Here is an 18516-nt window from a genome sequence, read left to right on the forward strand (position 1 = left end):
TGTGGGAGACTGTCTGGGAATCAGTGGTGCGGTTGACTTTTTATTATGTCGTTTAGATTTTGTTTCACAATCGATTAAAAAGGACTATGGATTAAAGCATTTAATGTCAATGGCCATTCTAAGCTGAATGGGCCTGCTCTTATCAGATCGCAGAAAATACACAGCTTAAGGCCTTGCTAGTACCAGTGTGGGAGACTGTCTGGGAATCCGTGGTGAAGTTGACTTTTTATTATGTCATTTAGATTTTGTTACACAATCGATTAAAAAGGACTATGGATTAAAGCATTTAATGTCAATGGCCATTCTAAGCTGAATGTGCTTGCGCTCGTCAGATCGCAGAAGTTACACGGCTTAAGGCCTCGCTAGTACCAGTGTGGGAGACTGTCTGGGAATCCGTGGTGCGGTTGACTTTTTATTATGTCGTTTAGATTTTGTTTCACATTCGATTATAAAGGACTATTGATGGGGGGCGTGGCTTGGACGCTGCAGTGACCGGACGCAACTCCGGTGAGCTCCGCCGAAAAATAGAACTCAGTCTGCTTCATACACCGGATAATCTCGCTCTGATTGAGCTGAAGCAGCACCGTCCTTCCTCCCTGCTGACTCGGTGAAGACCGGGCACCCGCTCGAACCTGTAAATCGGCGATACAAGAAGGAGAAGCAAGTGAGGCCTTGCCTCGTGGCGGACCGGGACCTAGATTTCTGGCGAGACGGCTCGGAGGGACCAGCAGAGCTGTTGCAGGTACCATTAAGAGCTGCACATAACGCAGACGCAGCTACATTAAGGATGCTGATCTAAGGAAAACATATTAGAGACATTTGCCTGGGTCTTATTAGCAGCTGGAGCCTCACTGTGACGTCTGGGGAGACTAGACAGACAGATAAATGTGCGGAGCACAAAGGAGTCCCAATTTTCCAGCTGCTATAGAATTGTTGTATTCATTAAAATATAACTTTTATTGTTTAGTTTAGAAACAGGTTACAGCAAATAAAGTAAATAGTTGTACAATAATAGATTGCGTTAAAATTTTTCAGAGTCGGTTAATCTAACATTTGAGATCTGGTGTATATTTGGATCTCAAGAGTGAAGTGTGGCAGGCATGGGCGGCAGCTGCAGACTGCTCGAACAGCCTCTAGTGTCACACGCAGTGGCGTAACTACCGCCGTAGCAGCAGTAGCGGCTGCTACGGGGCCCGCGGCATGAGGGGGCCCGTGTCGCCCGCCGGCACGGGCCCCCACCATTTCCGGAGGCTCCGCTAGCAGCCGCTATGGCTGCTACAGCGGGACGCCACTGAACACTACGGCAGAGCAGGGAGGTATCTCCCCGCTCTGCCATTAACTGGTTCCCGACCGCTGGCTGTATTTTTACGGCCAGCGGTCAGGGTCCTTAAAACCGGGTTTTAACTTGCTGCCCGCGCGATCGGGCAGCTGAATGTCGGGTCTCCGGCTGTCAGTGACTGCCGGGGACCCTGAGGAGAGGATAGAAGCAGCTTTCGCTGCTTCTGTCTTCTCTGATCACTTGTACACAGCGCTGAATGCGCGCTGTGTACAGGAATAGAGACAGCAGCAGCGGCGCTGTCTCTATTCCTCCCGGTGATCATGTGATCAAAGTTCCCCAAAGGTCTTTTTGGACCTTTGGGGGACAGAGCATAGTAATAAAAAAATAATAAAGTAAAGTGCAAAAAAAATTAAATAATAAATACACATAAAATACCCACCCCCAAAAAAACAGTTCCCCCCCCGCCAATCATTGTTGTAACGCTAGCGCTGACCCAATTACCCTAATATAGACATGTAATATATTAACATTTACGGTAGACAATGACGATCACAAATAAAAGGTCTATTTTAGGGTAAAACTATGTTATTATCAAAAAAAAATAGCTGAAACGTAAAAAAGCTTATTTTTTTACTATTATTTTCAAACTTTATGAATAAAAATTCTAAAATAGCAAAAAAGGTGTATATAAAAACGATAAAAAATGAAACCTGCATTGTCTACGGAAAAACCGTCGCAAAAATCACGTCGTTAGCCAAACAAATAAAAAAGTTATAGCCATTTAACTAACACGTGCTAAAAATGGCTAAACGGTGTCTGGTCCTGAAGGCGCAAAATAGAGCAAAAGACATGTATCCCCTATCCACAGGATATCCACAGGACAGGTATCCCCTCTCCACAGGACATGTATCCCCTCTCCACAGGATCTCCACAGGACAGGGGATACATGTGTGATCGCTGGCATTGATAGGGAGAATGGGGTACTGAAAGTCCCCTGAAGTTCTCCATCACAAACCTCGGACTTCCGGTGTCTGTGTCAGCAGCTCCGTAGAAATGAATGGAGCGCCGGTCGTGCTTCTGCGCATGCGTGACCAGCGCTCCTTTCATTTTTATTGAGCTGCGCAGACGCCGGAAGTCAGAGGTTTGTCATGGAGAAGTTCAGGGGACTTTCAGTCCCCCGTTCTCCCTATCGCTGCCAGCGATCACTCATGTATCCCCTATCCTGTGGAGATCCTGTGGAGAGGGGATACATGTATTTTGTAGGACACACTATAGGTCGCATTTGGGGGGGGGGCGCTGTATGGCGTTCCCTACAGGGGGGCGCTGTATGGCGTTCCCTACAGGGGGGGGCTGTATGGCGTTCCCTACAGGGGGGGGGGGTGGTTGTATGGCGTTCCCTACAGGGGGGAGCTGTATGGTGTTCCCTACAGGGGGGGGCTGTATGGCGTTCTCTACAGGGGGGGGCTGTATGGCGTTCCCTACAGGGGGGGGTGGTTGTATGGCATTCCTTACAGGGGGGGAGCTGTAAGGCGTTCCCTACAGGGGGGGGCTGTATGGCGTTCTCTACAGGGGGGGCTGTATGGCGCTCTCTACAGGGGGGGGCTGTATGGCGTTCTCTACAGGGGGGGGCTGTATGGCGTTCTCTGCAGGGGGGCTGTATGGCGTTATCTACAGGGGGGCTGTATGGCGTTCTCTACAGGGGGATGTATGGCGCTATCTACAGAGGGGGGGCTGTATGGCGTTATCTACAGTGGGGGCTGTAAAAAAGGCACTATCTACAAGGGGGGGGTTGTGTGACACCCAGGGGAGGGGGGGCCCCAGTCAAAAGTTTGCTATGGGGCCCAGTCTTCCCTAGTTACGCCAATGGTCACACGGTAGTGAGGTACATTTGTTAGACCGGCAATGATTTTAAAAAAGCGCTAGCCCCCCCTGGGGAGACTAGGCCTGGGCCTGAACCTGCAGACAAGCGTCCATAGACTTCGGAGTAAGTGCCACTTATACCCCCAAGCCCCATATTTTTACACTACCTATGAGAGCACCGCTCTAATATTTTATTGCTGGGAGCACACCTAGTATATATGTTCTGTCTCTGATCTGCCATATACTGCAGTCATCTGGACTTCAATATCAAATTTTTGCTAGGTGACCCTCTCCTCCCCTCCATTACTAGGGAGGTAGCTGGGAAGCTGTAAGCGCGGTACTGAATGAGCCACATGTAACTATCACTGGAGAGACACGCACTTTCTTTTTTCTTTGGTACCACAAGCTAATACAAAATGGTGAAAACGGGCAAAGATAAGCTCAAGGACATACTGTACAACACACACCTAAAAAGCACAAGAATCAACATGAGGTTGATCGTTTCTTTAACAAAAAGCACTCTGCCTCCTCATCTGCTGGGAGTCACCCTTCCGCACATGAAGAAGATACTGAAATGTCACAAGATGGGGATTCGGATAGAGAGAGCAGTATAGCTCAGCCTACCACATACGATGATTCAGATGCATGCCATATCTCTAGAGCCTTTCTCAAGAAATGTTTGGCGCAAGCCTTGTCACCAGTGCTGAAAGAACTCTCTGATATCAAAATGGATGTTAAGCACATTGGACACAGAGTAGATGAGCTGGAAAATGTCCATGCCGCTTTATTATCTCACAGTACAGTGACACAACAGACGGTTGTCTCCCAGCAGGAACACCTAAATGCTGCATTTCTTCAGCTGGAGGATCAGGAGAACCGTAATAGGAGGAAGAACATTAGGCTCAGAGGGATGCCGGAGAGTGTGGCACCGGAGGCTCTGAGGGCAGCAGCCGTATCAATCTTCACAGACCTACTGGGGGTTGAACGGGCCTCCCAAGTGGTTATTGAACGCATACACAGAGCGTTAAGGCCTAAACCTGCACCTGGAGAACCGCCGAGAGATGTAGTGTGTGGGCTCCTGAGTTTTGTTGACACAGCTGCCCTTTTGCAGAGGGCCAGGGACTCTCAAGGAATTTACTATGACAACTGTAAAATCTTGTTTTTCCAAGATGTAGCAGCAAGCACTCTAACCAAACGTTGAATCCTGAAGCCGCTCACAGACATTCTGAGGGATCGTCATATCCCCTACAGATGGCTATACCCCTTTGGACTTTCTGTGATGAATAATGGTAAACCCCTAATGGTGAGACAACCTGAAGACCTACATAAAATTTGGACTGTACTACACGTCACCCCACTGGATATACCATCGTGGCTGCCGGTCCACCTACCTGCTCCGTTCCCGGAATTACCGCCTTCAGATGGTTGGTCCCTACAAACCAAGGCTAAGTCCCCGAGGAGGGCACCCACCTGAACTCTGGGACTTAGAAACCTGAAGAATATCTGTAGAGGCAAACCTGCCTTGAAGTTGCCTTGAATGGGCCCCTGCCTTATTGCTATAGAAGAATTATTATTGTGTGTTGGAAGCTTCCAACTAGCACCTTGTGTATCCTTTTAAGAGTTATACCATAATGGTACCATCAGTTTTGCAGCTATTAACAGAAAGTGCGTCTCTTTTTCTCTTATATTCTTTTTCTCCCTACAGAATGGATCGGTTATATTCATCTCGTATTGTGCATATGGGTATTGTGATATGTATAATTGTTTCCAGAGCTAATTTCCTACCCATGGGAGCTGGGATTTGCGAGATTTCAGACCTTCCAGTCCGGTTATTATGTGATATGTTTTACAATATCTGTAATGTTTTTCTTTCTCCTACAATTTGTTTTGAGTTTGAAGTTGTGGTGACACCTCATGAGTTCCTTCACATTATCATTAACCCATTAGACATCTGTAATTATGGCTGAGGTAAATATTGTGTCACTAAACACGAGAGGGCTTAATACTCCTCAAAAACGCAGCCAAGTGTTTGCTATAACCAGGAAAGCTCGGTCAGACATACTATTCCTGCAAGAAACCCATTTCAGACACGCGCACACCCCTTCACTAGCCCACACCTCATTCTCACAGTGGTTTCACAGCACACACTCTTCTGCATCAAGAGGTGCCAGTATTGCCATTGGTAGATCGGTTCCCTTCACCCTGATAGCTCAACAAATTGATCCTGCTGCTAGATATGTGTTTGTTAAAGGAACAATAGGGAATACAATGATTACTTTAGCTAACATCTATGCTCCTAACAGAAATCAAGCTAAATGGCTAACTGGTACTTTAAATAAGCTACAAATCTTTAAGGAAGGAATTCTGGTTCTGGGAGGGGACTTCAATTGTGTCTCAGAACACAACCTTGATACTACTTCCAAAACAGCGGCTATATCTAACAAAGCGCTCAGGAAGATGAAGAGAGCACTAGCTGACCTTTCGCTTGTCGATGTATGGAGAACAGCCCATCCAGACACAAAAGATTTCACATACTATTCTACAGTACACGGGACATACCATAGATTAGACAGCATATATATCTCCAATAGACACCTTGGCGACGCTATGGCCTCAGAAATAGGGTCCATACTAATATCTGATCACGCGTTAATTTCCATGTCTTTGTCTATTTTATCTCTCCCTAGAAAAACGTTGACCTGGTCACTAAATGAAACGTTGTTGGGTTCCCCAGATGATATTTTGAAGATAGACAACAAACTCCAGGAGTATTTTCACTTTAATAGCATTCCGGAGACCCCTTTGCCGATCATATGGGAGGCTCACAAGGCCTGTACTAGAGGCGAATTCATCGCTTTGGGCTCCAGAGTAAAAAAAGCCAGGGATGCCACAATGAACTCCCTCTTGAATAGAATCTCAGCCTTGGAAACACTGAGAAAACAATCTACTATACAGAAATCTCAACCTGAACTCGCGAAACTGAGAAACGATCTTAGGGATCTCCTGAATGTTAAAGCTGCCAAGGCTCTCCAGCAATGTAAATTTAAATACTATGCCCATGGAGATAAGGGGTCCAAAATTATGTCAGGACTTCTTAAAAAACAAAACGAAAAATCCTATATTACCAAACTGAAAACAGGAAAAGGTGAGGTGATCTCCTCCACGGAAGATATTGCGGCGGAGTTTCACAGATTTTATTCCTCTCTTTATAATCTGGGGACCAGCGGTCCAACCTCAAGTATAGGGGATCGTTCTGCCCCCATTGAATCTTTCCTTAATTCCATCTCCCTACCTAAATTAGATGAGGCAGATCTGGAGGGACTGATGGCCCCTTTTAAAGAACAAGAAGTTAGGGAGGTACTTGCCTCCATACCAAGTGGTAAAAGCCCTGGCCCTGATGGGTTCCCCATATCTTACTACAAAACATTCGCCGCAACTTTGTTGCCGCATTTTGTGAAACTTAGCAATTCACTATTGGAGGGAGAGGGTCTCTCCAAACGAATGCTTGACGTGCATATCACAGTTATACCAAAAGAAGGAAAGGACCCTATGGTATGTGGAAGTTAAAGGCCTATTTCCCTCCTGAACACAGATATCAAATAGTGGGCAAAGTTACTGGCACATCGCATAAATTTATTGCTCCCCAAACTCATCAACCCAGAACAGACAGGTTTCGTACCACAAAGGGAAGGGAAATTTAACACTACCAGAGTAATTAATGTAATATCTTGGGCCAAAAAACAAAAACTCCCCTTAGTTCTCCTCAGCACTGATGCAGAAAAGGCGTTCGATCGTGTTGCATTGGACTTTATGGCAGCGACACTTATTAGATATGGATTCCCTCCTGCCTTCATTAGAGCCATCTTCACGCTTTATCACCAACCATATGCTAGGATCAGGATAAATGGTACCCTCTCACCATCCTTTGATATCCACAATGGAACGCGACAGGGTTGCCCGTTGTCCCCATCCCTATTTGTATTAACTATAGAACCTCTAATCCAGAAATTTATACAGTCCCAAGAGGTTAAGGGCCTTAAGATTGGGGAAGTTATTCATTCAACGGCAGCATTCGCAGATGACCTACTTTTATTTATATCAAACCCCTCCAAGCTTTTCCAGTGATTCTTGCAATTCTAGAGGATTTTGGAAAAGTTTAAAATTTTTGGATCAACCTGGGAAAATCTGTAGCCTTAAATATCACGGCGCCGAAATCAGTAATCCAACGTCTCAAATTGTCTACACCTTTCACCTGGAATTCAACTGACATAACATATTTGGGTGTCCGCATCCCCTCAGACCCTGCTAGGCTGTTCGAGTACAACTATAAAACGCTGTATAAGAAAATTAGTTCGCATCTCTCAGGCTTAAGAATCCCATATGTCTCTTGGATGGGAAGAAAGAATATACTAAAGTGTTATATAATGCCGCAAATTTTGTATGTGATGCAGACAATTCAAATTTGGCTTCCGCAATCATTCTTTATCCAAATACACCGCCTATTCTCAAAGTTTATATGGAATTCTGCTCACCCTAGGCTTGCATACGCTCAGCTGCGACTTGGCGGACGGCGGGGGGGGGATGCGGATTACTAGATGTTCAGGCCTACTATAGAGCTAATTATCTAGCTAGATGGCTGACGCTAGTGCACGCACAGCAACCTGTGTGGCCTCACATACACGTTGAACGTCACATTCTTGGGGAGGAAGGGATCATACACCTTTGGTCCAATGTCCCAATAAAGGCAGCTCAGTTGAGTAACACATTGAGGGGCACGGTGGATGTGTGGCAGAACCTCTTTATAAAACCAGAGTCAGATACGGGACCATCTCCACTTATGCCTCTCAGGGTTCTCCCGGCCTTCTTGAAAGCGGAAGTCACCCCGATTCACTTTCCTTGGTCTCACTTACTACGAACCTCAGTGTATCTTACTCTACAAAATGTCTCGGTCTTGCCGAAACTAGCTGACTTATTACCCCCACTAGAATCTACCTCAATATCATTCATACATGAATTTGCATTCACTAAGGTATGTAGAGAATTTTGTACAAGGTATACACAACCTTTACGGGACATTAATTGGCTAGAAAATTATTTGCTATTCCCAAGCTTACCCAAAGGCCTTCTATCTAAAATATATACTAAACTCCTGCAATTAGCTGCCCCGCCTAAACCTAGATATCTGTTGGCATGGGAAAAGGAGTTTTCCACCACTTTTACCCCTTCTGAAGTCTAGACAGTTCTGTCCAACTCGCATGGATTCTCTCGCTGTGTCAAGATCCAAGAGAACTCCTTCAAGACACTTACGAGATGGTATAGAACTCCCCAGCTCCTCCATAAATGGCGGCTTACCACTGACGAATTGTGCTGGAGGTGTAGATTGGATGTGGGGACCATCTCACATATATGGTATCACTGTTCAGTCCTAAAGAAATTTTGGTCTGAGGTTCTGAGACTTATTAATGTAATATGTGGGGTGAATGTATGCTTAACTCCTGAACTAGTGGTGCTGTGGTTACCTAACACTTCATTTCGACCAACTAAGCATTCACTAGTAACCCATTTGTTGACGGCAGCTAAACTTCTCATCCCCTTGCAATGGAAATCGCAGTCCCCGCCTATAATCCCTCAATGGCTGGAAAAGATTAGACAGATTTTTAGAATGGAAGAACTTGCTGGATGGGAGAGCGGAACTCATGTAAAATTCCTAAAAACGTAACAGAATTGGCTAGATTTCACTAAAAGTCCGTTATACAGTCAGGCCCTGGCCTCCTCTCCTCTGACCTGATTGTAACACCTATTATTATCTCACATACAGAAGTTGAGCATTCTAATACTTACAACCACTTGTACACTGGTCTCATGTTAGTCACCTGTTATTGTTTGTTTTTGTTTATTGTTTGTTCTCGTTATGTTTCTCCGATAACTAAGAGAAAGGCCTCTGACGAAAAAAGCAGAAATGCCCGAGCAGGCATCCACTTAATATAATGGGAAGGTTATTAATAATGTCATGTATGGTCTGGTTCTCTTTTTCTCTAGAACTGATTTAAAATCGCCTTTGATTGTATATAAGTACTTCCTTGCACAGACCTGCGAGCCGCAGAATATATATATTGTATATGTAGTGCCTGTACTGTTTTTATATTGTTACAAACTTCTCAATAAAAATATATTGAAATAAAAAGGACTATGGATTAAAGCATTTAATGTCAATGGCCATTCTAATCTGAATGTGCCTGCTCTCGTCAGTTTGCAGAAATTACACAGCTTAAGACCTCGCTAGTACCAGTCTGGGAATACGTGGTGCGGTTGACTTTTTATTATGTCGTTTAGATTTTGTTGCACAATCGATTAAAAACAACTATGGATTAAAGCATTTAATGTCAATGGCCATTCTAAGCTGAATGTGCCTGCTCTTGTCAAATTACACAGCTTAAGTCCTTGCTAGTACCAGTGTGGTAGACTTTTTATTTTGTCGTTTAGATTTTGTTTCACAATCGATTAAAAAGAACTATGGATTAAAAATTATTTAATGTCAATGGCCATTCTAAGCTGAATGTGCGTGCTCTCGTCAAGTTCCACAGCTTAAGGCCTCGTTAGTACCAGTGTGGGAGACTGTCTGGGAATACGTGGTGCGGTTGACTTTTTATTTTGTCGTTTAGATTTTTTTTCACAATCGATTAAAAAGGACTATGGATTAATGCATTTAAAGTCAATGGCCATTCTAAGCTGAATGTGCGTGCTCTTGTCAAGTTCCACAGCTTAAGGCCTTGCTAGTACCAGTGTGGGAGACTGTCTGGGAATCCGTGGTGCGGTTGACTCTTTATTATGTCGTTGAGTTTTTGTTTCACATTCGATTAAAAAGGACTATGGATTAAAGCATTTAATGTCAATGGCCATTCTAAGCTGAATGTGCATGCTCTCGTCAAATTACACAGCTTAAGGCCTCGCTAGTACAAGTGTGGGAGACTGTCTGGGAATCAGTGGTGCGGTTGACTTTTTATTATGTCGTTTAGATTTTGTTTCACAATCGATTAAAAAGGACTATGGGTTAAAGCATTTAATGTCAATGGCCATTCTAAGCTGACTGTGCCTGCTCTCGTCAAGTTACACAGCTTAAGTCCTTGCTAGTACCAGTGAGGGAGACTGTCTTTATTATGTCGTTTAGATTTTGTTTCACAATCGATTAAAAAGGACTATGGATTAAAGCATTTAATGTTAATGGCCATTCTAAGCTGAATGTGCCTGCTCTCGTCAGATCGCAGAAACTACACATCTTAAGGCCTCGCTAGTACCAGTGTGGGAGGCTGTCTGGGAATCCATGGTGTGATTTACTTTTTATTATGTCATTTAGATTTTGTTTAACAATCGATAAAAATGGACTATGGATTAAAGCATTTAAAGTCATTGGCCATACTAAGCTGAATGTGCCTGCTCTTGTCAGATCGCAGAAGTTACACAGCTTTAGGCCTCGCTAGTACCAGTGTGAGAGACTGTCTGGGAATCCGTGATGCGGTATACTTTCTATTATGTCGTTAAGATTTTGTTTCACAATCGATTAAAAAGTACTATGGATTAAGGAATTTAATGTCAATGGTGATTCTAAGCTGAATGTGCCTGCTCTCGTCAAATCGCAGGAGTTACACAGCTTAAGGCCTCGCGAGTACCAGTGTGGGAGACTGTCTGGGGATCCGTGGTGCAGTTGACTTTGTATTATGCTGTTTCGATTTTGTTTCACATTCAATTAAAAAGGACTATGGATTAAAGCATTTAATGTTAATGGCCATTCTAAGCTGATTGTGCCTTCTCTCGTCAGATCGCAGAAATTACACAGCTTAAGGCCTCGCTAGTACCAGTGTGGGAGACTGCCTGGGAATCCGTGGTGCGGTTGACATTTTATTATGTCGTTTAGATTTTGTTTCACAATAGATTAAAAAGGACTATGGATTAAAGCATTTAAAGTCAATGGCCATTCTAAGCTGAATGTGCATGCTCTCGTCAGATCGCAGAAGTTATGCAGCTTAAACCCTCGCTAGTACCAGTGTGGGAGACTGTCTGGGAATTCGTGGTGCGGTTGCCTTTTTATTATGTCGTTTCGATTTTGTTTCACAATCGATTAAAAAGGACTATGGATTAAAGCATTTAATGTCAATGGCCATTCTAAGCTGAATGTGCCTCCTCTCGTCAAGTTACTCAGCTTAAGGCCTCGCTAGTGCCAGTGTGGGAGATTGTCTGGGAATCCGTGGTGCGGTTGACATTTTATTATGTCGTTTAGATTTTGTTTCACAATCGATTAAAAAGGACTATGGATTAAAGCATTTAATGTCAATGGCCATTCTAAGCTGAATGTGCCTGCTCTTGTCAAGTTGCACAGCTTAAGGCCTCGCTAGTACTAGTGTGGGAGACTGTCTGGGAATTCGTGGTGCGGTTCCTTTTTTATTATGTCGTTTAGATTTTGTTTTACAATCGATTAAAAAGAACTATGGATTAAAGCATTTAACGTCAATGGCCATTCTAAGCTGAATGTTCTTACTCTCGTAAGATCGCAGAAGTTACACAGCTTAAGTCTTCGCTAGTACCAGTGTGGGAGACTGTCTGGGAATCCGTGGTGCGGTGGACATTTTATTCTGTCGTTTAGATTTTGTTTCACATTCGATTAAAAAGGACTATGGATTAAAGCATTTAATGTCAATGGCCATTCTAATCTGAATGTGCCTGCTTTTGTCAGTTTGCAGAAGTTACACAGCTTAAGGCCTTGCTAGTACCAGTGTGGGAGACTGTCTGGGAATACGTGGTGCGGTTGACTTTTTATTATGTCGTTTAGATTTTGTTTCACAATCAATTAAAAAGGACTAGGGATTCAAGCATTTAATGTCAATGGCCATTCTAAGCTGAATGGGCCTGCTCTCGTCAAATACACAGCTTAAGGCCTCGCTAGTATCAGTGTGGGAGAATGTCTGGGAATTCGTGCTGCGGTTGCCTTTTAATTATGTCGTTTAGATTTTGTTTCACATTCGATTAAAAAGGACTATGGATTAAAGAATTTAATATCAATGGCCATTCTAAGCTGAATGTGCCTCCTCTCGTCAGAACGCAGAAGTTACACAGCTTAAGGCCTTGCTAGTTCCAGTGTGGGAGACTGTCTGGGAATCCGTGGTGCGGTTGCCTTTTTATTATGTCGTTTAGATTTTGTTTCACAATCGATTAAAAAGGACTATGGATTAAAGCATTTAATGTCAATGGCCATTCTAAGCTGAATGTGCCTACTCTTGTCAAGTTACACAGCTTAAGGCCTCGCTAGTACTAGTGTGGGAGACTGTCTGGGAATTTGTGGTGCGGTTCCTTTTTTATTATGTCGTTTAGATTTTGTTTCACAATAGATTAAAAAGGACTATGGATTAAAGCATTTAATGTCAATGGCCATTCTAAGCTGAATGTGCCTGCTCTCGTCAGATCGCAAAAGATAGACATCTTAAGACCTCGCTAGTTCCAGTGTGGGAGACTGTCTGGGAATCCGTGGTGCGGTTGACTTTTTATTATGTCGTTTAGATTTTGTTTTACAATCGATTAAAAAGAACTATGGATTAAAGCATTTAACGTCAATGGCCATTCTAAGCTGAATGTTCTTGGTCTCGTAAGATCGCAGAAGTTACACAGCTTAAGTCCTCGCTAGTACCAGTGTGGGAGACTGTCTGGGAATCCGTGGTGCGGTGGACATTTTATTCTGTCGTTTAGATTTTGTTTCACATTCGATTAAAAAGGACTATGGATTAAAGCATTTAATGTCAATGGCCATTCTAATCTGAATGTGCCTGCTTTTGTCAGTTTGCAGAAGTTACACAGCTTAAGGCCTCGCTAGTATCAGTGTGGGAGACTGTCTGGGAATTCGTGCTGCGGTTGCCTTTTAATTATGTCGTTTAGATTTTGTTTCACATTCGATTAAAAAGGCCTATGGATTAAAGAATTTAACGGCAATGGCCATTCTAAGCTGAATGTGCCTCCTGTCGTCAGAACGCAGAAGTTACACAGCTTAAGGACTCGCTAGTACCAGTGTGGGAGACTGTCTGGGAATCAGTGGAGCGGTTGACTTTTTATTATGTCGTTTAGATTTTGTTTCACAATCGATTAAAAAGTACTATGGATTAAAGAATTTAATGTCAATGGTGATTCTAAGCTGAATGTGCCTGCTCTCATCAAATCGCAGAAGTTACACAGCTTAAAGCCTCGCTAGTACCAGTGTGGGGACTGTCTGAGAATCTGTGGTGCAGTTGACATTTTATTATGTCGTTTAGATTTTGTTTCACAATCGATTAAAAATAAAAATAGACTAAAGCTTTAAAAGTTAATGGCCAGTCGAAGCTGAAATGTGCTTTTTCTCGTCAAATCGCAGATGAATAACACTTTAAGACCTCCCTTGTACCAGTGTGGGAGACTGTCTGGGAATCCGTAGTGCGGTTGACTTTTTATTATGTCGTTTAGATTTTGTTTTACAATCGATTAAAAAGAACTATGGATTAAAGCATTTAACGTCAATGGCCATTCTAAGCTGAATGTTCTTACTCTCGTAAGATCGCAGAAGTTACACAGCTTAAGTCCTCGCTAGTACTAGTGTGGGAGACTGTCTGGGAATCCGTGGTGCGGTGGACATTTTATTCTGTCGTTTAGATTTTGTTTCACATTCGATTAAAAAGGACTATGGATTAAAGCATTTAATGTCAATGGCCATTCTAATCTGAATGTGCCTGCTTTTGTCAGTTTGCAGAAGTTACACAGCTTAAGGCCTTGCTAGTACCAGTGTGGGAGACTGTCTGGGAATACGTGGTGCGGTTGACTTTTTATTATGTCGTTTAGATTTTGTTTCACAATCAATTAAAAAGGACTAGGGATTCAAGCATTTAATGTCAATGGCCATTCTAAGCTGAATGGGCCTGCTCTCGTCAAATACACAGCTTAAGGCCTCGCTAGTATCAGTGTGGGAGAATGTCTGGGAATTCGTGCTGCGGTTGCCTTTTAATTATGTCGTTTAGATTTTGTTTCACATTCGATTAAAAAGGACTATGGATTAAAGAATTTAATATCAATGGCCATTCTAAGCTGAGTGTGCCTGCTCTCGTCAGAACGCAGAAGTTACACAGCTTAAGGCCTTGCTAGTTCCAGTGTGGGAGACTGTCTGGGAATCCATGGTGCGGTTGCCTTTTTATTATGTCGTTTAGATTTTGTTTCACAATCGATTAAAAAGGACTATGGATTAAAGCATTTCATGTCAATGGCCATTCTAAGCTGAATGTGCCTGCTCTTGTCAAGTTACACAGCTTAAGGCCTCGCTAGTACTAGTGTGGGAGACTGTCTGGGAATTCGTGGTGCGGTTCCATTTTTTATTATGTCGTTTAGATTTTATTTCACAATAGATTAAAAAGGACTATGGATTAAAGCATTTAATGTCAATGGCCATTCTAAGCTGAGTGTGCCTTCTCTCGTCAGATCGCAAAAGATAGACATCTTAAGACCTCGCTAGTTCCAGTGTGGGAGACTGTCTGGGAATCCGTGGTGCGGTTGACTTTTTATTATGTCGTTTAGATTTTGTTTTACAATCGATTAAAAAGAACTATGGATTAAAGCATTTAACTTCAATGGCCATTCTAAGCTGAATGTTCTTGGTCTCGTAAGATCGCAGAAGTTACACAGCTTAAGTCCTCGCTAGTACCCGTGTGGGAGACTGTCTGGGAATCCGTGGTGCGGTGGACATTTTATTCTGTCGTTTAGATTTTGTTTCACATTCGATTAAAAAGGACTATGGATTAAAGCATTTAATGTCAATTTCCATTCTAATCTGAATGTGCCTGCTTTTGTCAGTTTGCAGAAGTTACACAGCTTAAGGCCTTGCTAGTACCAGTGTGGGAGACTGTCTGGGAATACGTGGTGCGGTTGACTTTTTATTATGTCGTTTAGATTTTGTTTCACAATCGATTAAAAAGGACTAGGGATTCAAGCATTTAATGTCAATGGCCATTCTAAGCTGAATGTGCCTGCTCTCGTCAAATACACAGCTTAAGGCCTCGCTAGTATCAGTGTGGGAGACTGTCTGGGAATTCGTGCTGCGGTTGCCTTTTAATTATGTCGTTTAGATTTTGTTTCACATTCGATTAAAAAGGACTATGGATTAAAGAATTTAATGGCAATGGCCATTCTAAGCTGAATGTGCCTCCTCTCGTCAGAACGCAGAAGTTACACAGCTTAAGGACTCGCTAGTACCAGTGTGGGAGACTGTCTGGGAATCAGTGGTGCGGTTGACTTTTTATTATGTCGTTTAGATTTTGTTTCACAATCGATTAAAAATAAAAATAGACTAAAGCTTTAAAAGTTAATGGCCAGTCTAAGCTGAAATGTGCTTTTTCTCGTCAAATCGCAGATGAATAACACTTTAAGACCTCCCTTGTACCAGTGTGGGAGACTGTCTGGGAATCCGTGGTGCGGTTGACTTTCTATTATGTCGTTTAGATTTTTATTCACAATCGATTAAAAAGGACTATGGATTAGAGCATTTGATGTCAATGGCCATTCTAAGCTGAATGTGGCTGCTCTCGTCAGATTGCAGTAGTTACACAGCTTAAAGACTCGCTAGTACCATTGTGGGAGACTGTCTCGGAATCTGTGGTGTGGTTGCCTTTTTATTATGTCGTTTAGATTTTGTTTCACAATCGATTAAAAAGGACTATGGATTAAAGCATTTAATGTCAATGGCCATTCTAAGCTAAATGTGCCTACTCTCGTCAGCTCGCAGATGTTACACAGCTTAAGACCTTGCTAGTACCATTGTGGGAGACTGTCTGGGAATCTGTGGTGGGGTTTAATTTTTATTATGTAGTTTCGTTTTTGTTTCACAATCGATTAAAAATAAAAATAGACTAAAGCTTTAAAAGTTAATGGCCATTCTAAGCTGAAATGAGCCTTTTCTCGTCAAATCGCAGATGAATAACACTTTAAGACCTCGCTTGTACCAGTGTGGGAGACTGTCTGGGAATCCGTGGTGCGGTTGACTTTTATTATGTCGTTTAGATTTTGTTTCACAATCGATTAAAAAGGACTATGGATTAAAGCATTTAATGTCAATGGCCATTCTAAGCTGTATGTGCCTGCTCTCGTCAGATCGCAGAAGTTACACAGCTTAAAGGGAATGTGTTGCTAGCAAAACATGTATTTTTTTTTTTAGTTAACCCCTTGCGTACCTTCGACGTAATAGTACGTCGCTGGCCGCTTATTCCAGCGTACCTTCGACGTACTATTACGGCGCAGGAATAAACTGTCACTATGTTAAATCACATAGTGACAGAACAGCGGCGGCAATTAGCAGTCCCCAATGCCGGCGATTGCTGTGATTGGTCAGTCTCTGAAGACTGACCAATCACAGCCGTCTGTGACGTCGTCTGCAGGAGAAAGCTCCTGTCACTTTCTCTGATCTCCTCACTTCAGTGAGATACGTGAGGAGATCAGAGAAAGCAGTGTAAAAAAAACAAAACACTTTTTATTAACCCCTTCCCGAAAATGTGCGTATAGTAACGCCCTGAGGATGAAGCGGGCACAGGAGCTGTGCTCGCTCCATCTTCATCGGATGTCGGCTATAATATACAGCCGACATCCCACTGCAACTACAGCGATCACTGTCCTCTCCGATCGCTGTAGTTTAACCCCTTAAATGCCGCTGTCAATAGCGACAGCGGCATTTAAGTGATTGATACAGAGGGAGGGGGCTCCCTCTGCACGCCATTGCCCCCCCGCGAAAAATCGCGGGGTTCTGATGGTTGCAATGGCAATCAGGAAGCCTAGCAACGGCTTCCTGGTTGCCAGGTACGGGAGCCTATCAGGTCCTGCCCAAGGCAGGACGTAATAGGCTCAACTGTCAGTTGTAAAGTGACAGTTACAATACACTGCACTACATCAGTACATACAGAAGTAGTGCAGTGTATTGTGCAGGGGATCAGAAGATCAGATCTTCCAGTCCCCTAGTATGTGTAAAATAAAAAGTGAAAAAAAAGTTAAAAAAAAAGTTTTAGATAAATAAATACACGTTTTACGTAATAAAAACAATAATCGCCTTGTTTCCCTGATCAAGCCCTTTATAATTAGAAAAAAAAGACAAAAACTAGACATAATAGGTATTGCCGCGTTCGTATCGGCCTGACCTAAAAAAATATCATATTATTTATCCCGCACGGTGAACACCGTAAAAAAAATACCATAAAAAACAATGGCAGAATTTCCTTTTTTGGTCACGTTGTTTCCAAAAAAATGGAATAAAAAGTGATCAAAAAGTCGCGCGTAGCCAAACATGGTACCAATAAAAACGACAGTGTGTCACGCAAAAAATGTATGTACTCCGCACAGATTACATATGCCCCCACATTATAAACTGAAACACCAGTAAAACACTAAACAAAACTACTACCAAGCAAAATCTGCGCTCCAAAAGCCAAATGGCGCTCCTTCTGGGCCTGGCAGTGTGCCCAAACAGCGGTTTATGACCACATATGGGGTATTACCGTACTCTGGAGAACCGCTTATCAATTTATGGGGCGTATGTCTCCAGTGGTACAAGCTGGGCCCAATGCATTGGGCACTGAAATAGCATATATGTGGAAAATGTCAATGTTCAATCTGCAACATCTACTGTGCACTAATTTCTACAAAACCTTTGGGGGTCAAAATGCTCACTACACTTCTAGATGAATTCCTTGAGGGGTGTAGTTTCCTAAATGGGGTCACTTCTCGGGAGTTTTCACTGTACTCATACCTCAGCGCAATGCAACATGGCGTCAAAAACAAATTTTGTAAAATCTCCACTCCAAAAACGAAATTGCACTTTTTCCGTTTAGACCCTTGCCGTATGTCCAAATAGCCGTTTACAACCACATATGAGGTATTTCCGTAATCAGGAGAAATTGTGTAACACATTTTGGGGTGTCTTTTCTCCTGTATTCCTTGTGTAAATGAAAAATTCTGAGCTAAAGCTACAGGTTATTGGAAAAAAAAAATGTTTTCATTTTCACGGACCAATTCTAATAAAATCTATAAAACACCTGAGGGCTCAAAATGCTCACTACACCTCTAATTTAATTCTTTCAGGGGTATAGTCTCCAAATTGGGATCACATCTGGGGAATTTCTACTGTACTGGTACTTCAGGGACTCTGCAAATGCGACATGGCCCCCAGAAACCAATTCAGCAAAATCTGAGCTGCAAAATCCAAATGGTGCTCCGTCCCTTCTGAGCCCTGCCGTGGGTCCAAACAGCAGTTTATTACCACATAATGGGGTATTTCCGTAATCAGGAGAAATTGCTTTACAAAAGTTTAGGTGCTTTTTCTCCTTTATTCCTTATAA

General features: G+C 43.0%; 3 pseudogenes; all 3 read left to right on the forward strand.

Annotated features, from left to right (window-relative positions):
• Positions 1–291: 291 nt before the first annotated feature.
• On the forward strand, positions 292–410 carry LOC142687350 (5S ribosomal RNA; annotated as a pseudogene).
• A 10504-nt stretch (positions 411–10914) lies between these two features.
• Positions 10915–11033, forward strand: LOC142694629 (5S ribosomal RNA; annotated as a pseudogene).
• Positions 11034–14215: 3182 nt separating this feature from the next.
• Positions 14216–14334, forward strand: LOC142709788 (5S ribosomal RNA; annotated as a pseudogene).
• Positions 14335–18516: the final 4182 nt, after the last annotated feature.

This window comes from Rhinoderma darwinii, chromosome 1 (genome assembly GCF_050947455.1).
Source record: "Rhinoderma darwinii isolate aRhiDar2 chromosome 1, aRhiDar2.hap1, whole genome shotgun sequence".
Lineage (NCBI taxonomy): Eukaryota > Metazoa > Chordata > Amphibia > Anura > Rhinodermatidae > Rhinoderma > Rhinoderma darwinii.